Below are 23,312 nucleotides of genomic sequence, written 5' to 3'. Positions count from 1 at the left end.
GACAATTTACAGAAGCCAATTAAACCTGATAAGCTGCACGTCTTTGGAATGTGGGTGGAAACAGGAACACCTGAAAAAAACCAATATGGTCACTGGGAGAATATACAAACTCCATACAGGCAGCACCTGTATTCAGGATCGAACCCGGGACTCAAGTGCTGGAAGGCAGCAACTCTACCACTGTGCTGCCCTTAAGATACATTAACCTCTGGCAGATTGTTCCATAAATCTACCACCCTTTGTGTAAGATAAGACATCTAAAGGTTGGGGCTATTTTACAATGCCAAATGTAAATTTATTTCATCAAGCAAACTCATTATCCATGTTGCAGCCAGACCTCGCTGACAACCCCTTCCTTGCTCTCATTATATTTCCTTGACCGTGGCATCACAGGTTGATAGGGTGGTCAAGAAGGCCTTCATCAGTCCTGAGTTGCTGCCTCACAGCGTCAGAGAACCAGCTTCGATCCTCACTACGGGTGTTTGCCTGTACGGAGTGTGCACGTTCTCCCTGTGACCGTGTGGGTTTTCTCCGGGTGCCGTGTGGGTTTTCTCCGGGTGCCGTGTGGGTTTTCTCCGCTTTCAATAGACAATAGACAATAGGTGCAGGAGGCCATTCGGCCCTTCGAGCCAGCACCGCCATTCAATGTGATCATGGCTGATCATTCTCAATCGGTACCCCGTTCCTGCCTTCTCCCCATACCCCCTGACTCCGCTATCCTTAAGAGCTCTATCTAGCTCTCTCTTGAATGCATTCAGAGAATTGGCCTCCACTGCCTTCTGAGGCAGAGAATTCCACAGATTCACAACACTCTGACTGAAAAGGTTTTCCTCATCTCAGTTCTAAATGGCCTACCCCTTATTCTTAAACTGTGGCCCCTTGTTCTGGACTCCCCCAACATTGGGAACATGTTTCCTGCCTCTAACGTGTCCAACCCCTTAATAATCTTATACGTTTCGATAAGATCTCCTCTCATCCTTCTAAATTCCAGTGTATACAAGCCTAGTCACTCCAGTCTTTTAACATATGACAGTCCCGCCATTCCGGGAATTAACCTAGTAATTCCGGGAATTAACCTAGTAATTTGGGGAATCAACCTAGTAATTCCTCCCACACTCCAAAGATGAGAGGATTTGTGGATGAATTGGCTTCGGTAAAATTGTAAAATTGTCCCTAGTGTGTGGGATGTTGCGAGTGTACTGGGTGAATGCCGGTCGGTGCGGACCTGATGGGCTGAAGGAGCTGTTTTCGTGCTGTATCTCCAAAGTCTAAAGTCTGAAGGTGTGTTGACGGAAAACCAGATCCAAAATTTGCCTGCGCCTTCTTCTGCAACAGGATCCTCGACAGATTTTAGCTTCAAATACAATCCAGATGCTGGACCCTGAGGATTTAACCTTGGAAAGGCAGGCAGAGGCAGCCTTACTGACTGGAAACAAATCTGTTACGTTAATTCATTCTGACCAGCAAATTAAGGGCACAATAAAACTGTATTGTCACTGCACCAATATTTCAAAACCAGGGCGACACAGTGGCTCAGCGGTAGAGTTGCTGCCCTACAGCACCAGAGACCGGGGTTCGATCCTGACTACAGGTGCTGTCTGTACGGAGTTTGTACGTTTTCCCTGTGACCACGTGGGTTTTCTCCGCGTGCTCCCGCTAAGTTACTCCAACATTTGTGTCTCCGGTTTCCCCCCCACATCCCAAAGATATACCGTGTAGGTTTGTAGGTTAATTGGCTTCCATAACTTGTCCCTAGTGTGCAGGATAAAGCTTGTGTGCAGGTTATCGTAACTGCCCCTAGTGTGTAGGATTGTGTTAGTGTACTGGCGATCGCTGGTCAGTGGGTCGATGGGCCTATTTCCACACTGTATCTCCAAAATAAACAAAACTAAACTAAGAAATATGAATTAAAACTGGTAATTCAGCTAATTAGCTAAGTGTTGAATAGTTATTTGTATCACTAATGTGACCGCGAGACCACGAGCATGTCACAACATTACTTAATTTCTTTCCTGAAAAAAGTTGACACCTTCACCTCGTTAGGGTTATTTGTTACTCCAGTCTCGTGACAATGCGATTAACTGTTCTTGGATGAGGCTTAGCAAGACACTTGTAAAAAATCCAATTAAAATAATAATAATAATTCAGTTCAGTTAACCATGCAAATCTATTCCAAGCAAATCTAGGGCGGCACGGTGGCGCAGCGGCAGAGTTGCTGCCTTGCAGCGCTTGCAGCGCCAGAGACCCGGGTTCGATCCCGACCACGGGTGCTTGTCTGTACAGAGTTTGTACGTTCTCCCTGTAACCGAGTGGGTTTTCTCCAAGGTCTTCGGTTTCCTTCCACACTCTAAAGACGTACAGGTTTGTAGGTTAATTGGCTTGGTATAAGTGTAAATTGACCCTAGTGTGTGTGGGATAGCATTGATGTGCGGGGATCGCTCGTCAGTGTGGACTCGGTGGGCCGAAGGGCCTTTTTCCATGCTGTATCTTTAAACTAAACTAAACCAAACTATTCCAAACCATCAGTGCTAGGCCTAAATTGGGAGTGCAGTCTCAGAAGCTAATCACAGAACAGTCTGAAAGTGAAAGAAGTGTTGAAACAAAGAGCTGCAGTTGCTAGTTAATGCACAAAAGGACACAAAGTGCTGGGTTACCTAAGCAGGTCAGGCAGTATCTCAGGAGAGTGTGGATAGGTGACATTTCGGGTTGAGACCCTTCCTCAGACACTTTCCAGCCAGTGTTTCAGACTCCACTTTCATTATCCCAGGGTTAGCACAGCGTAATGACAAGAGATAAGCATATAAAAGCGAGTGAACTTCAACGGTGATTATCACCGAAGATAGACAGAAAATACTGGAGTAACTCAGCGGGACAGGCAGCATCTCTGGAGAGGAGGAATGGGTGACGGTTCGGGTCGAGACCCTTCTTCAGACTGATGTCAGACAATAGACAATAGACAATAGGTGCAGGAGGAGGCCATTCAGCCCTTTGAGCCAGCACCGCCATTCAATGCGATCATGGCTGATCACTCTCAATCAGTACCCCGTTCCTGCCTTCTCCCCATACCCCCTCACTCCGCTATCCTTAAGAGCTCTATCCAGCTCTCTCTTGAAAGCATCCAACGAACTGGCCCCCACTGCCTTCTGAGGCAGAGAATTCCACACCTTCACCACTCTCTGACTGAAAAAGTTCTTCCTCATCTCCGTTCTAAATGGCCTACCCCTTATTCTTAAACTGTGGCCCCTTGTTCTGGACTCCCCCAACATTGGGAACATGTTTCCTGCCTCTAATGTGTCCAATCCCCTAATTATTTTATATGTTTCAATAAGATCCCCCCTCATCCTTCTAAATTCCAGTGTATACAAGCCCAATCGCTCCAGCCTTTCAACATACGACAGTCCCGCCATTCCGGGAATGGAGAAGGAGATACATAAATAAGGAAGTGTAAGGTGCAAAAACAGGACAAAGGGAATGGAGATCAAGGAAAATATAGAATAAATCATTGTTAGCTGGGAGAAAGTAACAACAAAACAAACAGATATAAAATGTGGTCGGAGCCAGTAAGACTGGTTGGAGAACTGGGAAATGGGGAGGGATGGAGAGAGAGAGGGAAAGCAAGGGTAGCTTGAAGTTAAGGAGGTCAATGTTCATACTGCTGGGGTGTGTAGGCTTCCCAAGCGAAATATGAGGTTCTGTTCCTCCAATTTGTGCTGGGCCTCTCTCTGACAATGGAGGAGGCCCGGGACAGAAAGGTCAGTGTGGGAATGGGAGGGGGAGTTAAAGTGTTTAGCAACTGTGAGATCGGGTAGGTTTAGAGAATTTAGGTTTAGATTATCACCTACTGCCATCCCTCAGCTGTTGTTGTTGAAGACTGATCATCTCAATGCAAGGACATCACTCTGACAGGACAGTACCTTAGGCCCAACTATCTGCAAGTGGTTTTAACAAAGAGCTTCTTCCATTATATATCCATCCACATGATATAGGTTCTAGGAGCAGAATTAGGCCATTCAGCCCATCAAGTCGACTCCGTCATTCAATCGTGGCTGAATTATCTTTCCCTCTCATCCCCATATTTCTGTCCTCGCCCCATACCCCCTGATGCCCTTACTAATCAAGAATCTGTCAATCTCCACCTGACCAATATCCATTGACGGCCTCCACAGCCGTCCGCAGCTATGAATTCCACAGATTCACCACCATGTTTCACTGTTGATTGCACAGTTCGGCTCCAGTTAAAGTTCCTCATTCCACCTGCCATTTTAATTCACCTTCCTAATCCCACTCTGACCTATCTGTTTATGGCTTCCCCACTGATGCAACAAGGCTTAACAGACGTATTAGCAACCTCATCAGATGTCCGCAGAAATTGCAGTCTTCCAGATTCAATATCAAATTCCGGTAACTCACTTTCTCTCTACATATCAGAATGCACCAATTAGTATTGCTCATGGGTTATTACTCTGCTGCAAATTAGCCAATTTAGATTTTCTCACTCATTAACACAGTCTAATCAGCTAGGTATGTCCCACAGCCCCTTTATCAGGAACACATAACACACACAAAGAAGCATAGAAATCATCTAACTGCCCCCATTGATCCATTTGACCAGATGACTGATCTCCATGGCAACCAAACCTTCACACTATCACGCACGTATATTCCCTTTGTCCTCTCCATCCCTCCCTCCATGTTCTCTACAACTTTATAAACCATTAAAAAAAATATATGTTCTCCAGTTCCGACAAGGGGTCTTCAATCTGAAATTTAAAAAAAAATTCCGAAGTTGTTCCCTGTCCAGCTGACTGTTTCTGTTATTATTTCCTCGGGTAATGAACCAGCCCATGCCTGAAAGCAATGAGATCTGAACCACAGGCTGCTAAGTTAGAAGTAGCATCTGCACTGTACAAGCATCAAGTAATGACTACCTCCTGGAATGAAAGAATCAAACTATTTCTCCATTTCATTCAATGTAACTACTGTTGTCAAATTGTCCACCACCAAACCATGGGGTTACCACAGACAGATAGATGTACAGTGTAACGCTATGGCTAAAAGCACAGGACGGAAGGCAGGTATTTGGCAGTGACTGGCTCAGGTCGTGACTCGCTGATTCGTTTCCAGAGCCACAAAACGCAATGTCGGGATGGTGATGGAATGCCCCCCACTTGCCTGGACCCAGGACAGCTTCAACAACATTCACATTCGTCCAGATAATCCAGGACAAAAATAACTGATTGATTAACAAACAGTTCATTCAGAAGTCGAACCCTTCCCTCCAGATGCCAATGGCACATATGCTGTGGTGCCTCTTAGAGGCTTCTTCCTCGACCCACAATCTCAAGAGTCAAGATAGACACAAAATGCTGGATTAACTGGGGTGGCACAGCAGTAGAGTTGCTGCCTTACAGCGAATGCAGCACCGGAGACTCAGGTTCGATCCTGACTACGGGCGCCGTCTGTACGGAGTTTGTACGTTCTCCCCGTGACCTGCATGGGTTTTCTCCGAGATTTTCAGGTTTCCTCCCACACTCCAAAGACGTAGAGGTATGTAGGTTAATTGGCTGGGCAAATGTAAAAATTGTCCCTAGTGTGTGTAGGATAGTGTTAATGTGCGGGGATCGCTGGGCGGCGCGGACCCGGTTGGCCGAAGGGCCTGTTTCCGCGCTGTATCTCTAAATCTAAAAAAAAAAATCAGTGTGGACAGGCAGCATCACTGGAGAGAAGGAAAGGGTGATGTTTCGGGTCGAGACCCTTCTTCAGACTTCAAGAGTCAAGAGTGTTTTATTGTCGTATGTCCCAGATAGAACAATTAAATTCTTACTTGAAGCAGCACAGCAGAAAATGTAAACATATTACACTGTAAGCAATATAATAAATGAGAAAAAAATGTTCGCCTCTGTACACATAAAAAATAAACAAACAATAATAGTGCAATAATAACAATAGTAGTCTATGTAGTTCACAGCTTACTTGGAGTTGTAGTGTTTAATAGCCTAATGGCTGTTGGGATGAAGTTGATCTCTGTTCATGTGAAATATTGAAGGCTCCAGAGATGCTGCCGAACCAGCCGAGTTACTCCACAATAACTCCAATATCCCCTCCATGGTCGCAAACTCTCAACTTGGAAATCAAAATCAAAAGCCTAATTATATCTTTCAAATTCACATCAAACTGCATTAAACATCCTTTCAAATAAAGAATGTCAAAAGAGTCCTTAATGACTATATTCCTTCAAGGTGCTTTGCCTCTGACGTGCCAGGAATCCTTTTGCAAACTTCCCAGCCTTAGATGTGGCTCCACAGCTTTTGGTCCCTTCCAAATCCAATGACCTGTGTTCACAGGTCACCGAACATGTCGGAATTGTGAATGCTCGTTAGATGGAGACCATTCTGCAAGAATGAAGGAATAGCTTTGTGGGTGGTGGGGGAAGAATCAAAGAAAACATCCATCAGACACACTGAATGGATCTGAACAATTTATGGACAAGTAATGTGGGTGCAGATAAAATTTTTATCAGACTTTGAGAGGTGATTTGGTTACTCCTACTTATTCACTGTATTAGTGTGTTTGTGGTCTTCAAAGTCACAATTGAATCCAGATTGTATCCGAGTGCAGATAACAAGCCTACTGTAAATCATCCTTTCCAGGGAGTTTCGGGGAAACAAGTCCACTCCCACCATTGATCACCCGTTCACACTAGTTTTATTATCCCACTTTCACATTCACTCCCTGCACATTAGAAACAATTTACAGAGCCGATTAACATACAAGCCCACATGTCTGGGATGTGGGAGGAAACCCACCCGGTCACAGGTAGAATGTGCAAACTCCACACAGACAGCACCGGAAGTTAGGGTCAAACCTGGGTCTCTGGCATTGTGAGGCAGCAACTCTACCAGCTGTGCCACAGAGAGGTAAGGCTCTCTGATCATGCAAGCAATAGTCCCCACCGACAAATCTCCTTAATTGTTTTATTTGCTTAAATCCCCTTAGGAAATGATGCTGATCACTTCATAGTATTGTTCAAGACTGGCTCACAATGAAGGAAGGGAGGATAAGTTTTAAACATTAAATAGTGACCTATAAGTTTTATATTGTTGATAAAATGAAGTAATTAACTCTTTGGAGAAACAAGGAACTGCAGATGCTGGATTACAAAAAAAAGATACAAAGTGTTGGAGTATCTCAGTGGGTCAGGCAACATCTCTGGAGAACATGGACACGTGATAATCACCGATCCGTGTTCTCCAGAGATGCTGACTGACCCACTACATTACTCCAACACTGAGTCTTTTAATGAATTATTTCACAAGAGTGACATTCACCTTAGTGCAGCGGATCGAAATGAAAAATGTGCCATTTCAATGTGCCTTTCATAACCATAGGATATTCCAAAACAAGTGGATCTGCTGTTGTAATGTGGGGAAGGCAGCAAACAGCTTGAGTCCTGCCGATTGCAGGCAAAAAGGCAGCATCTTCAACAACGTAGCACTCCCTCAATGTCACACCAGGCTCTGGATTATGTGCTCGGAAATCATCTCCACCTTCCCCTCTAATTCACTTGACAACCTGGCTGAGACAAATAACCCCAGTGACATCGCATCGCATTCGGCATGGCATTAAGACCACATCCTCAACACATTGATTTCAGCAGAGAAAGAATGCAGCTCAGGAGCATCACTTTCTTAATGAATAGGACGGAGCTGCAGATGCTGGTTTACACTGAAGATAGACACAAAATGCTGGAGTAACTCAGTGGGACAGCCTGAAGAAGGGTCTCGATCCGAAACGTCACCCATTCCACCTCTGTAAAGATGGTGCCTGTCCCGCTGAGTTACTCCTACATTTTGTGTCTATGTCTGACTGTCTTAATGCAGCTCCTTACAATGAGAAGCAACTCAAGTAAGACACAGGAAAGGGGATTACAAATTTAACCTATTCCGCCCAGTGTAGAATGGGGGGCAGCAGATCACTTACCATGTTTCCCATGGGCATATTTGACCTGATGGAGCACAATTGTGTTTCAATTCCTCAATCATAGCACAGATGTTGTTGGGAGTCAATGCAAGTGCTTGAACTAAGACTTCACAGCGGGTTGCACCTGTCTGAACAGCCCATTGACCTGACCCTTTATGGTCATTTAATGAGCTAAAAGAATGTTGATATTATCCCCTTACACGAGCAAAAAAATTTTTTAAACAGGCAAGAGCAAAAATTCCTTTGGGATCGTCCTAGGAATTTATCAAGATGGGTTTTTTTAAACTTGGGATGAGGAAAGGTCAAGTAAAGCAAGTTTATTCAGGCAGATTGTAAATAATGTTCAGATCCATTAGATAAGTCAGCTGACTACTGCCGGTCAAAGCCTTGGAACAGAGCCAAACTCGGGAGACATGAAAGTCCATTTGTATCAGAGATAAAGAATTATATTGTGCTCTTTGATCTACCATTCTGTTAGCCTAGCCTTTTGGGAAAACCATTCAGGCAAGTTGCACAGTTTGAGGAATTCCTCCACAATTCAACACTATTACTTCTGCTTGTTGATTCGCATTGTCATTCTGACCAGAATCTGAAGCCATCAAAGATTCAGTTTGATTCAGAAAATCAATAAAAATGCTTTGAAATTTTGCTGAACAGCTGCAACTTTGTGCTGATTACTTTAAAGACCTTTTTTTTTCACACAGGGGTAATTTTTCCACACAAAGGGTGGTGGGTGTAGGGAACAAGCAGCCAGAGGAGGTAGTTGAGGTTGGGACTATCCCAACGTTTAAGAAGCAGTTAAACAGGTACACAGATAGGACAGGTTTAGTGGGATATGGACCAAATGCTGGCAGGTGGAACTAAGATAGAGCTCTGAATGTTAGCAAAGAGTGGGTCGCCCTGAACCGGCTCCGCACAGGGGTCGGCCAGTTCAACGCCAACATGCATCGTTGGGGGTTGCGTCCATCAGCAGCCTTCGTGTGTGGAGCAGACCAGCAAACAGCGCAGCACGTCACTTTCGACTGCACTGTCCTCCACCCCCCTGGTGGAGGGGTAGACCTCACGGCCCTCGACAACAGCACATTGCACTGGTTACAGCGCCTGGAGGGCGTTACATAACTTCTGCTGCCTCAAACGCAAGAAGAAAAAGAAGATGATAGCGGAGTCAGGGGGTATGGGGAGAGGGCAGGAATTGGGTACTGATTGAGGATGATCAGCCATGATCACATTGAATGGCGGTGCTGGCTCAAAGGGCCTCCTCCTGCACCTATTGTCTATTGTCTATTGTGTAGCTGGGACGTTGGACTGTGTGGGCAAGTTGGGCTGAAGGGCCTGTTTCCACACTGTATCACTCTAAGACGTACAGGTATGTAGGTTAATTGACTGGGTAAATGTAAAAAATGTCCCTAGTGTGTGTAGGATAGTGTTAATGTGTGGGGATCGTTGGGCCGCACGGACTCGGTGGGCCGAAGGGCCTGTTTCCGCGCTGTATCTCTAAATCTAAAAATAAAATATAAATCTATCACTAAATTTGAAATCCAGGCTTTTTTTGTGGTCAGTTATATTAGATGGAGGTTTCCAGAGTAAAGTCAAGGATCAAGAGTGTTTTATTGTCGTATGTCCTGAAACGGAACAATCAAATCGGTACCTACAGCAGCACAACAGACATGTAAACATAATATTCTGTAAAACCCATAATAAACAACAACAAAAGTTGTGCTTCTTTTCGCATAATAAATTCAGAACTGTTATTTGACTGTTGTGCTGCTTGCAAAACGTTGTGACAGAAAGACAGCATCTTAGAGATATGTCTGTATCTTGGTTAATTGTCCTCGACATAGAAAATGACATCATGGGAACACGTTCTGTGGCTCACAATATCTGCACCAGATTGTGTCAAATTAAACTATCCCTTCTGTTTTCTCCATCCCCTGTCTGTTCACGTTCCTACCTAAAACCCTCTTAAAGACACTATCGTATCTGCTCCCACTACCACCAAAGATAATAGAGCAAGTTAGACCACCGTCGAAATCGCCTATACTGAAGTGCAGTACGCAAAGGAGCCATTTTAGTAAGCAAAACCCGCCGTCCGTTACGCAGTGTAATCAGTGTTTTGGGGGAACAATATGTGTGATGATACCATAAAAATGCAGAATATATCTCATCTATCAATTCACAGATTTTTGTTATTTTTCTTTTTAAATGTTTCTGCAAGTTTCTGCCTACTAAAATGGCGCCATGACGTACTACGGTTTTTAGGGTTGAGTGCTCTATCTTGCTCTGCTCTATTATCTTTGACTACCACCCCCAGCAGCACAGATGCAACTTCAGGCAACACCATGTTTACTGAATGAATAGAATGGCCTAGTTATACAAGCTTACCATTTTCAAGGCCATTAAGCCTGATGCCTTGACCAAGATCCCTGAAAATCTTTATTTTTAAAAATATTTATTTAAGCCCGGTTTAAAAACTGCGATTGAACTAACTTTGAGTTTGTCTATTACAGATGTATAAAATATTCTCCTCGTGAAAGATTGTTTTGTTTTAACATCTGCTATTTTCTAGTATTGTTCATCAATGTTCTTATTTTGCAGAAGACTGTCATTTCACGTCTATAACGAGTTTTATAGGGGAGGAAAGAAAATGAAAGTTGAATCCGTGGAATTCTCTGCCACAGAAGGCAGTGGAGGCCAATTCACTAGATGTTGTCAAGAGAGAGTTAGATATTGCTCTTCGGGCTAATGGAATCAAAGGATATGGGGAGAAAGCAGGAACGGGGTACTGATTTTGGATGATCAGCCATGATCATATTGAATGGTGGTGGTGGCTCGAGGGGGCCTAATGGCCTACTCCTGCACCTATTTTCTATGTTTCTATGACAGATAATACATTCCCAAATGGAATTAATAATTGTAATAATTTAGTTTGCATCAGAATTCCTTAACTATGAGAAACTATTAAAAATGGGAATCTTCACAACTCTTTAACTTTTAGGTTAATTATAGGTAAATACAGCAAAACAATACAGGTACATTTCCTGGTGAACTGAAGTGACCAAGGGTCATTGGGAGGCAGCAGGGACCTAATGGGCTGAATAGCCTCTTTCTGTGTCAGGATAAGTAAATAATTAACTTTATGATCACCTAAATTGAGGAGGCTTGTCAAATTAATTACTGAGTTGATTAAAAAGCTGCAGTGATGGATGCTGAAACGTAGGAAAAAATACATGATTATAAAGCGCCTCCCAAAGACCATTCCATAAGACATTACAGGCAATAAAGTGCTTTTTAAAAGGGAAGGCACGATTGCAATGTAAAGAAACAGATGGTATAAAACCTGTTCATAATGAATTCAAGCCGGCTTTCTAAGCCAGCGTGTGTTCTTTGAAGGTTTGGGATTTTATAAAGTTATTCCTTAAAATTTTTAAACCAAGTGGAATATTTGCAAAACTGATATGTGCAGATAATATACTGGGGCAGAATGTAAAATCCATGGGCATGCCGACAGTTTATTCATAGCTTCCTCCCTATGCAAACCATCTCACCGCGATTTCTCTTGCCCATGCCACGCAGCACAGCAAGAAGAGTTATTCTGTGTAGGAAGGAACTGCAGATGCTGGTGTAAACCAAAGATACGCACAAAATGCTGGAGCGACTCAGCGGGACAGGCAGTATCTCTGAGAAGAATGGGCGACATTTCTGGTCGAGACACTTTTTCTATTGATTTTGCACTCACAGACCTACTGGTTTCCTGGTCCTCCAATGCCTCCAATTTATTATTCCCAATCTTGATTTGAAATCCTTTCATGCACATATCCGCCCATCTGTAATTTCTTCTGGTCAAACAACCTATTGCGATCTCTGCACTCCACTGTTTCTACCCCTGAAAACAACTCACATTGCCTTTACCTTACTATTAGCGGCTTTGATAGAAACATAGAAAATAGGCCATTCGGCCCTTCGAGCCAGCACCACCTTTCAATATGATCGTGGCTGAATATCCAAAAACTCAGTATCCTGTTCCTGCTTTGTCCCCATATCCCTTGATTCCGTTAGCCCCAAGAGCTACATCTAACTGTATCTGGAAAACATCCAGTGAATTGGCCTCCACTGCCTTCCATGGCAGAGAATTCCACAGATGCACAACTCTGCGTGAAAATGTTTTTCCTCATCTCAGTCCAAAATGGCCTACCCCTTATTCTTAAACTGTGACCCCTGGTTCTGGACTCCCCCAACATCGGGAACATTGTTCCTGCACCTAGCCTGACCAATCCCTTAATAAATTTGTATGGTTCTATAAGATCCCCTTTCATCCTTCTAAATTCCAGTGACCATAAGCCCAGTCGTTCCATTCTTTCATCATATGTCAGTCCCGCCATCCCGGGAATTAACCTGGTGAATCTACGCTGCACTCCCTCAATAGCAAGAATGTCCTTCCTGAATTCTTCCTCAAAGACCAAAGCATGGAACTCATCCGCTTATGCTGGGAGCTCCACATAAGTTATGGTAGAGGATGGTTTTAGCAAAGTATCTGTTAATAATTGATCCGACAGTGTCACTGAGATGAAACACAATGTCATAAAAGATGAGGTGAAACCATAGATAATGGCAGGAACCTACATGGAAACAGGTGCTATAGTAATTTTCAGAAGGGAATTGTGTACATACTTGAAGAGGAGAAAATGTCAGGACAATGGGGAAAGTGCAGGTGATTGGAAATACTTGAATAACTCGGCACGGGCAGCACAGTGGTGCAATGGTAGAGTTGCCGTCTAACAGTGCCAGAGACCCAGGTTCGATTCTGACTGCAGGTGCTGTCTGTATGCAGTTTGTACGTTCTCCCTGTGACCTGCGTGGTTTTTCTCCGGGTGCTCCGGTTTCCTCCCACACTCCAAAGACATACATGTTTACAATAGACAATAGACAACAGGTGCAGGAGGAGGCCATTCGGCCCTTCGAGCCAGCACCGCCATTCAATGTGATCATGGCTGATTAGCTTGGTAAAATTGTCCCAAGTGAGTGTAGGATAGTGTTAGTGAACGGGGATCGCTGGTCGGCACAGACTCCTTGGGTCTGAAGAAGGGTCTCAACCTGAAACGTCACCCATTCCTTCTCTCCAGAGATGCTGCCTGTCCCGCTGAGTTACCCCAGCATTTTTTGATTATATCTTCGGTTGAAACCAGCATCTGCAGTTCCTTCCTACACATTAGTTGGCTAGCGTGGACGAGTTAGGCTAAGGGGCCTGCTTCTATCCTGTATGACTATGACTATGATTCGAAGGAAATCTGAAACTTGTTGCAATAAAGATTAAGAGAAAATTCATCAATGACCATCTCTGATTTTGAATGGAGTGGCAGAGCAGCTGGAATCCACACAAGTTGCTCAGTAGTAAACCTCCGCAGATCAAACAGCCCTTCATCTTTGCTTAGGTTTACTGCTCCATTCCCAATCATTTCAGCATTCCTTTGAAACTGATAGCGTGCAGCAGGTGGCATTGCATTTGGATCTCTCCGTTACTGAACACTGGCCACGCTCTCACTGCACCCCAGCTCCAGAAACTGATTGTGAATTGTGAATCAACTGCGACGAGAGGGAAATGCACCCAATGTGGATCTCCACACTGCTCTGCAGGAAGAGGTACAGAACATCCATGAATGGCAATGGGCCTAAATATTGAAGAATCCCTCTGAAGAAATTAAGGGACCACATAAAAGGAAGACACTGGCCACAAGATCAGAGTGCCCGTTGCTCTGATGGCTGGAACTCATCCATCCATACACTGTAAATGCCTCGATTGTAATCATGTATTGACATTCTGCTGACTGGATAGCACGTCACTAAAGCTTTTCACTGTACCTCGGTGCACATGACAATAAACTAAACTGAACTAAACTGAACTGAAAGTGAACCATCCATGACAGGGGCTCCAGGTAGGATGCAGTCAGAAAAAGATTTCAGCAATGTTCTTGCTAATCCCCAAGCCTACAGCATTATCAGTATGGCCATTCATGGAGGCCAACATATAGAAAATGGCAGGGGCCTATGTGGCATTTGGCAGCTTCACCCTCTTCTAAGGGTTGATCTTATGGAAGTGTATAAAATCATCTGGGGAGTAGATTGGATGAATGCACAGAGTCTTTTCCCCGGGGTACGGGAATCAAGAACTAAAGGAGCAGATGAAATGTGTAGGAAGGAACTGCAGATGCTGGTTTAAACCGAAAATGCTGGAGTAACTCAGCGGGACAGGCAGCATCTCTGGAGAGAAGGAATGGGTGACGTTTCGGGTCGAGACCCTTCTTCAGACTGAAGGACATACGGTAGGTTTAATATGAGAGGGGAAAGATTTAACAGAAACCTGAGCATCAACAATTTGTTGGGTAGAAGGGTACCAGAGGAAATGGTCGAAGCAGGTACAAGAACAACATTTGAAAGACATTTGGACAGGTGCAAGGGTCGAGTCATAGTGTCAGCTGGCAAGGAAAGAGGCAAATGAGATTAGCTTCAGGGCATTTTGGTCAGCATGGACAGGTTTGGCCGAAGTGCCTGCTTCCATGCTACATTTAATCTATGACTTGTGCATTACTAAAGACAAATTTAAGTCATTAAAATTAATCTTGAGATTATTTTTAAACAGTAAGACTCAGCAATGGTGACCATAAAACTGCCACATTAACACAAAACCCATCTGGATTATTGAATTATAGAGTCACAGTGTGATACAGTGTGGAAACAGGCCCTTCGGCCCAACTTGCCCACACTGGCCAACATGTCCCAGCTACACTAGTCCCACCTGCCTGCGCTTGATCCATATCCCTCCAAACCTGTCCTATCCATGTACCAGTCTAACTGTTTCTTAAACGTTGGGATCGTCCCAGCCTCAACTACCTCCTCTGGCAGCTTGTTCCGTTCACCCATCAGCCTATGTGTGAAAACGGCACCCCTCAGATTCCTATTAAATCTTTCCCCCTTCACCTTGAACCTATGTCCTCTGGTCCTCGATTCCCCTACTCTGGGCAAGAGGCTCTGTGCATCTACCCAATCTATTCCTCTCATGATTTTATACACCTCTATAAGATCACCCCTCATCCTCCTGTGCTCCAAGGAATAGAGATCCAGCCTACTCAACCTCTCCCGAAAACTCGCACCCTCTATTCCTGGCAAGATCCTCGTAAATCTTCTTTGAACCCTTTCAAGCTTGACAATATCTTTCTCATAACATGGTGCTCAGAACTGAACACAATATCATAAATGCGGTCTCATCAACATCTTATACAACTGCAACATGACCTCTTATTTTAGAGAAGGAAACTTATCAGCCTCTTCTGGCCTATTTGTGAGTCCATACCCAGTCTTGTTGACTCTTAAATGTGACCTTATTTTTGGGTGCAAATAAGGAAAGATATTGCTGGTGGCATCCACATACTATAAATGAGTAACTAAAAACAGTTTGCTCAACTCCATATGCTTGTGCTCCTTGTCACTTGGACCACATCTGATCGGAAAATTTATTTTACTTCCAGCCTTTGCTCCATTTTCCTCTGTTGCTTTACCCAACAGATATGGATTGATATCACGCTCAACAAGTCCAATTGTTTACCAGCAACCACAGTGAGAATCCAGATAATCAATACCTCTCATGATCTAGCACAGCCTTTGGCTGTCTGCAGAAAAGTGCATTTGATGATCAAAACCTCAAACAAGAATTGATTTTGTGGTCTTCATGACTGTAGTGATCCTTCTACATTTTTATGGGTTATCCATAACAGGCATTTCACACTGGAGAGATAACGCCTGTGCAATCTCAACAAAATCATCCAAATCTACTGAAGGACACAAAGTACTGGAGTAAGTCAGCGGGTCAAGGAGCATCTCTGGGGAATAGACACAAAATGCTGGAGTAACACAGCGGGGCAGGCAGCATCTCTGGAGAAAAGGAGTGGGTGACGTTTCGGTTCAAGACCCTTCTTCAGGCGAAGGGTCTTAATCCAAAACGTCACCTATCCATATTCTCCAGAGATGCTGCCTGGCCCGCTGAGTTGCTCCAGCACTTTGTCCTTTTGTGTCTTAACCAGTGTCTGAAGTTCCTTGTTTCTACATTCAAATCCACTGGTAGAAAAAGCAAGGAAAACATCTCCAGCGTCCCCACTCAAGCCAATTTCTCCAGCTCAGTAGCCCTAATTAAACTGAAATGATTCCCATGAGTGAAGAGCAATATTTGCATGCCAGTCACTGGACTCCTAAAACAGACAGTCAACTCCAAGCTTAGAAATGGCAAGAGATAGAAAGAGGATGGAGGAAATGCATTGTATGTCTTTAAAGTCTTGAAAAATAAAGAAACATCCTCACTGCCGTGGGAATTGCTGACCATCTATATACTAAAACTCTCGTTTGTTATCTTGTTTGTGACAGAACTTCAGCCAAAACGTTACACTATAGCGTGACAATTTTAGGCCCACCTTACTCACCATTGTCACTTTAGTGATAATGCAAGTAGTTTTATTGAAATCGGTCTTATATTTTTTAAGTTATTCACATTTTTAAGTTTAAAAGGAGGGGAGGGAGGGAGGAGGGAAGGAGGGGGAAAGGGGGGAGTGGGGGAGAAGGGAGGGGGAGGACAGGGTGCTGCACCAATGCAGGAGAGGTTTGGGCCCAACGAGTCCACTTGGTCCAATAAGACATAAGAGCAGAATTAGGCCATTTAGCTCATCAAGTCTGCTCCGCCAGTTGATCGGGCTGATCTATTTAACCTCTCAATACTATTCTCCTTCCTTCTACCTGTAACCTTTGACAATCAATCTCTGTTTTAAAAATACCTATTGACTTGGCCTCCATAGCCAACTGTTGCAGTGAATTCCGCTGATTCACCACCCTCTGGTTAAAGTAATTCCTCCTCATCTCCATTCTGAAAGTATCATATCATATCATATATATACGGCCGGAAACAGGCCTTTTCGGCCCACCAAGTCCGTGCCGCCCAGCGATCCCCGTACATTAACACTATCCTACACCCACTAGGGACAATTTTTACATTTATCCAGCCAATTAACCTACATACCTGTACGTCTTTGGAGTGTGGGAGGAAACCGAAGATCTCGGAGAAAACCCACGCAGGTCACGGGGAGAACGTACAAACTCCTTACAGTGCAGCACCCGTAGTCAGGATCGAACCTGAGTCTCCGGCGCTGCATTCGCTGTAAAGCAGCAACTCTACCGCTGCGCTACCGTGCCGCCCAAGTACTTCTTGTTATTCTGAGGCTATGCCCTCTAGTCCTAAACTTGACCACCAGTGAAAATATCCTCTCCACATGCACTCCATCTAGGCCTTTCATTGGTTGGTATATGTGAATGAGATCCCCCTCCTAAACTCCAGCAAGTACAAGCCCAGAGGCATCAAAGGCTCCTCATATGCTAACCCAATCATCTTGGGACCATTCTCATAAACTTCATCTGGACCCTCTCCAACGCCAGCACAACCTGAGATTAGTCAAAATGGAGAATGAGCATTCGGGTTAATACTGAGAATCTCAAGTTTTTATTTGTCACAAGCACACAGAAACCAAATGAAAATAGTAAAAGGAGCTCTGAGCAAAGTCCACAATAAAAGCTATTACCAGTACAAATCACTGTATTGCTTTGCACCAGGCAAAGTGGACACATTCTGCTTCCTTCATACTCCTTCAGTATCTTGTGGACTTAATTGAGCGGCACCAGAGCCAAAACAGTCCACCTGTCCTCTCAACATTATGTTTGTACGTTCTTCCCTGACCTGCGTGGGTTTTCTCCGAGATTTCCAGCTTCCACACTCCAAAGACGTACAGGTTTGTAGGTTTATTGACTTGGTAAAATTGTAAATTATCCCTAGTGTGTGTTGCATAGTGTTAGTCAGCGTGGGCTTGGTGGGACAAAGGGTCTGTTTCTGCATTTGTATCTCTCAACTAAACTAGAAATTAACTGCAACGTGGATAAAGTGGATGTGGAGAGGATGTTTCCACAAGTGGGAGTGTCTTGAACCAGAGGTCGTAGCCTCAGAACTAAAGGACGTTCCTTTCGGAAGGAGATGAGGAAGAATTTCTTTAGGCAGAGGGTGGTGAATCTGTGGAATTCGTTGCCACAGAAGGCTGTGGAGGCCAAGTCAATGGATATTTTTAACGCAGAGATAGATGCATTCTTGATTGGTACGAATCAGGGCTGATGGGGAGAAGGCAGGAGAATGGGGTTAGGAGGGAGATAGATCAGCCATGATTGAATGGCGTAGGCTTGATGGGCCGAATGGCCTAATTCTGTTCCTGTCACTTATGAACTAATGAACAATGCACCAACACATACTAACATGCTGTCTCGAAGGGCCGAATGGCCTACTCCTGCACCTATTGTCTATTGTCTAATGTACCTCATAGGAATACTCATTATTTACAATGGCAAAGCAAAGACAGGTGAACAAATGCCTTGGCCAAATAAGTAAAGGATGGGAAAAAGAGCTTTACGAAAGGAATTCAAAAGCCGTCGTAATGTGAAGGAAAATGTCCCAGGATCTTGTAGTGAAGGAACATTGAGATAGCATAAGGTTGTAGGGTGAGGGGAGGTTCCATGGCCAGCCCCATTTTCCCATCAATGCACACAACATCCAAGAGTAAATGTGTGACTGTTTATTCATTATTCATTTTCAATGGATCCAGATCATAGAATTCTCTATCTACCAGCTTTGCGAGATTACTGTGAGAGTGAAACAGTTCAAGCAGGCAACTACTATCATCTTCTTAATGGCATTTAAGCTTCAGAAATAAATGCTCGACTTGCCATCAATATTGCACCCCCTGCAAGAATAATGTGAGCCACAAAGGTGTGAAAATATGGAGGTACGATAAAGCATGAAATACAATCTTGAAAGTAAATTGAAATTGCGCACTGCTCCCTCCGTCACCGACAGGGTATTTCTAATATCCAAGGCATTGCTTGGATAACCTTGGTTCATCTATTCAGCTGGCTCCAATTACTCAGCCACAGAATCCATCAAATTCACATCCAGACTCCCTCCGCTGAAACCTTTATCGAGAATCTGTGATGCAAATTAAATCTTGAAACAGGTCCAAATAGTCTGCTCTGTTCGCATCCAGGTTCAGATTTCTGTTACAATGGAATGCATTCTGAAGGAAATCCAAGTAGAAAATTAAAACAAAGCACACTTTCAACCCAGTCGAAATGCCCACTGTTGGTTCAGTTTGTACCTCTGAACCCGTTGTGACCCTGTTCCCTTTTTGCTCTGTGGTATGTTATTTTGCTTTGCTATATTTCCTACTCCTACTCTATCTGAAACTACTTAACAGGCCGGCACGGTGGTGCAGCGGTAGAGCTACTGCCTTACAGCGCCAGAGACCCGGGTTTGATCCTGACTACAGGTGCTTGTCTATACAGAGTTTGTAACATTCTCCCCATGACGTGCATGGGTTTTCTCTGAGATCTTCGGTTTCCTCCCACACTCCAAAGACGTACATGTTTAAAGCTTCATTGGTTTGGTGTAAATGTATAAACTGTCTCTAGTGTGTGTAGGATAGTGTCATTGTGCAAGTGTTAATGTGTGAGGCAGCATTTCTGGAGAAAAAGGTTGGGTGACATTTTGGGTTGGGACCCTTCTTTGGTCTGAGTCTGAAGAATGGTCCCGACCCGAAACGTCACCCATCCTTCTTTTCCAGAGATGTTGCCTGACCCGCTGAGTTACTCCAGCATTTTGTGTCGATCTTTGGTATAAACTAGCATCTGGAGTTCTTTGTTTCAACATGTTTATCTTTGCACCTTTCCAAGTTCTACAACTTATACTGTCTCACCCTAGTGAGACAGGAGAATAAGTTGACATTTATTCCACAGTGTTAAAGTGCTAATGAATAGGCAGACCATTTTATTTTTATGAAAATAAAACTTTGAGGGTTAACCACTCTTGTTCACCTATTTATCTCAATTTCACAAATATATCACAACTCCTTTATTTAGAAACTTTGCATTGTACCAATAAACATGGAAAAAAGGCTAATTTTTGCATATTCAAAATACAAAAAGTAATGTAAAAGATGTAAAATGGGAATTATATATCCTGTTCATAGGGCTCGTCTTTCCAGTTGACTCCATTTTGGGGGATTCCGGAGTGATCACAGAACTGCAGTATTCATTGTTGACATGCGTGCATCTTGATTCAGTCACTGAACTCTGTATGCTGACATTTAATTTGCAAAACATTGCTCAAGAAGAGTGTTTAGTTTATTCAGAGGTACAGTGTGGAAACAGGCTCTTTGGCCCACCTGGGTCTCTGGTGCAGTTGAGATAGCAGTTATACCACTACACCACCATGAAGAGAGAGAATGAGAGAATGGCAGAATATTATGTGGGAGTCAAACGGAAAGGGAGGGAGAGAGGGAGGGAGGGAGGGAGGGAGGGAGGGAGGGAGGGAGGGAGGGAGGGAGGGAGGGAGGGAGGGAGGGAGGGAGGGAGGGAGGGAGGGCAAAAAAGTGTGAGAGAGAAAGAGATGATTTGAGGCTTATGGGGGTGTGGTACAGAAAAGGATTTGAAGCCTGGGGTAGGAAAATAACTGCAGATACTGGGACAAATCGAAGGTATGACAAAATGCTGGAGTAACTCAGCGGGTCAGGCAGCATCTCTGGAGAGAAGGAATGGGTGACGTTTCGGGTCTGAAGAAGGGTCTCGACCCGAAACGTCACCCATTCCTTCTCTCCAGTCATGCTGCCTGACCCTGCTGAGTTACTCCAGCATTTTGTGAAGCCTGGGGTAGATCAGCCATGGTTGTGCACGTGTCTGTTCCTGCTCTTGTTTTGTGCGTTCAGACAAGTGGGAGTCATTCAAAAATGAAATAATGAGTGTTCAGGGCCAACATTCACACATAATGATGAAAGGTGCAGCAGTCCAAAGGTTGCTGCCCCGAGCAGAGACTTCAAGCCACAGATGAGGAACGAGAACGGTGTACAGCTCCTTGTTGTTTTGTATGTATTTGTTCGTTTGTGTTGTCTGCGAACATCCCACAAAGATATGCTTTATTCATAATTGTTAGCTGTATGTGTGTGTTGTCATTTGTGAGTGGAGCACCAAGGCACATTCCTTGCATATGCACATACTTGGCCAATAAACTTATTCATTCATTCATTCATAATGAAGGGCACCATTATTCAACAAGGACAGCCAAACCTTATCAGACCCGTGAGAGTAACGTGAGTGATATTGATGTTATTGGGGGAAAAAACGTCTGAGGGGCGAAGATAATCTGCATTTGGAAAGGCAGAAAAGATGGTCAACATAGTTTTGTTCGGGGAGATGCTGTCCAGCTAATTTGATGAAATTCCTCAAGGTAACAAAATGTATTAATGAAGTTGATGTGGTTGATATGACAATAGACAATAGGTGCAGGAGTAGGCCATTCAGCCCTTCGAGCCAGCACCGCCATTCAATGCGATCATGGCTGATCACTCTCAATCAGTACCCCGTTCCTGCCTTCTCCCCATACCCCCTCACTCCGCTATCCTTAAGAGCTCTATCCAGCTCTCTCTTGAAAGCATCCAACGAACTGGCCTCCACTGCCTTCAGCAAAATCAAATGATTGGCAACCACAAACTACAAACAAAACACAGTTTCTTCAAAAATATTATCCTCAGTATCCCATCCCATTGGACATTATTTCTTATTCATATGTCATACTTTGCTAAAAACAATTTGGAAAATGGTGTGGCACGGTGGCGCAGCAGTAGAGTTGCTACCTTGCAGCGCTGGGGATCCAGGATCGATCCCGACTGTGGCTGCTGTCCGTACGGAATTTGTACGTTCTCCCCGTGAGTTTCCGCCAAGATTTTTGGTTTCCTCCCACACTCCATAGACATAAATTAGAAAAGCGAAAAAAAGATATGAGGCTGCTTTGGCAAGTAATGTAAAAGTAAACCCCAAGGGGTTCTACAGATATGTCAATAGCAAAAGGATAGTGAGGGATAAAATTGGTCCATTAGAGAGTCAGAGTGGACAGCTATGTGCTGAGCCGGAAGAAATGGGGGAGATATTAAACAATTTCTTTTCTTCGGTATTTACCGAGGAGAAGGATATTGAATTATGTGAGGTAAGCGAAACAAGTAGAGTAGTGATGGAAATTAGGAGGATTAAAGAAGAGGAGGTACGGACACTTTTGAAGAATATAAAAGTGGATAAGTCTCCAGGTCCTGATAGGATATTCCCTAGGACATTGAGGGAAGTTAGTGCAGAAATAGCAGGGGCTATGACGGAAATATTTCAAACGTCATTAGAAACAGGGATGGTGCCGGAAGATTGGCGCATTGCGCATGTTGTGCCTTTGTTTAAAAAAGGTTCTAAAAGTAAACCTAGCAATTATAGACCTATTAGTTTGACGTCTGTGGTGGGAAAATTAATGGAAAAGATACTTAGGGACAATATATATAATTATTTGGATAATCAAGGCCTGATTAGAAACAGTCAACATGGATTTGTGCCTGGAAGGTCATGTTTGACTAATCTTCTTGAATTTTTTGAAGAGGTTACCAGGGAAATTGATAAGGGCAAGGCTGTGGATGTTGTCTATATGGACTTCAGTAAGGCATTTGACAAGGTTCCACATGGAAGGTTGATTAAGAAGGTTAAATCGTTGGGTATTAATAGTGAGGTTGCAAGATGGATTCAACAATGGCTGAATGGGAGATACCAGAGGGTAACGGTTGACAATTGTATGTCAGGTTGGAGGCCAGTGTCTAGTGGAGTGCCCCAAGGATCTGTGTTGGGTCCACTGTTGTTTGTCATTTACATTAATGATCTGGATGATGGTGTGGCAAATTGGATTAGTAAATATGCAGATGATACTAAGATAGGTGGAGTAGTTGATAGTGAGGTAGATTTTCAAAGTCTACAGAGAGACTTGGGCCTTTTGGAAGGGTGGGCTGAAAGATGGCAGATGGAGTTTAATGCTGATAAGTGTGAGGTGCTGCATTTTGGTAGGACAAATCAAAATAGGACGTACAGGGTAAATGGTAGGGAATTGAGGAATGCAGTGGAACAGAGGGATCTGGGAATAACTGTGCATTGTTCCCTGAAGGTGGAATCTCATGTGGATAGGGTGGTGAAGAAGGCGTTTGGTATGCTTGCCTTTATAAATCAGAGCATCGAGTATAGAAGTTGGGATGTAATGTTGAAATTGTACAGGGCATTGGTGAGGCCGAATCTGGAGTATGGTGTGCAGTTCTGGTCGCCAAATTATAGGAAGGATGTCGACAAAATGGAGAGGGTACAGAGGAGATTTACTAGAATGTTGCCTGGGTTTCAACACTTAGGCTACAGAG

General features: G+C 43.9%; 1 long non-coding RNA gene across 1 annotated transcript in view; it reads right to left on the bottom strand.

Moving 5' to 3' along the window:
- Positions 1 to 6,010: 6,010 nt before the first annotated feature.
- The window catches only part of LOC144602667 (uncharacterized), a 103,641-nt gene continuing 86,339 nt past the window's right edge, over positions 6,011 to 23,312 (bottom strand). The window contains exon 3 of the long non-coding RNA XR_013548479.1: positions 6,011 to 6,123. This is a non-coding gene — a long non-coding RNA (uncharacterized LOC144602667). The remainder of the gene's footprint in view (positions 6,124 to 23,312) is intronic.

Source organism: Rhinoraja longicauda, chromosome 2, assembly GCF_053455715.1.
Source record: "Rhinoraja longicauda isolate Sanriku21f chromosome 2, sRhiLon1.1, whole genome shotgun sequence".
In the NCBI taxonomy this organism is placed as follows: Eukaryota; Metazoa; Chordata; class Chondrichthyes; order Rajiformes; family Arhynchobatidae; genus Rhinoraja; species Rhinoraja longicauda.
This window is presented reverse-complemented; position numbering and strand designations above follow the sequence as displayed.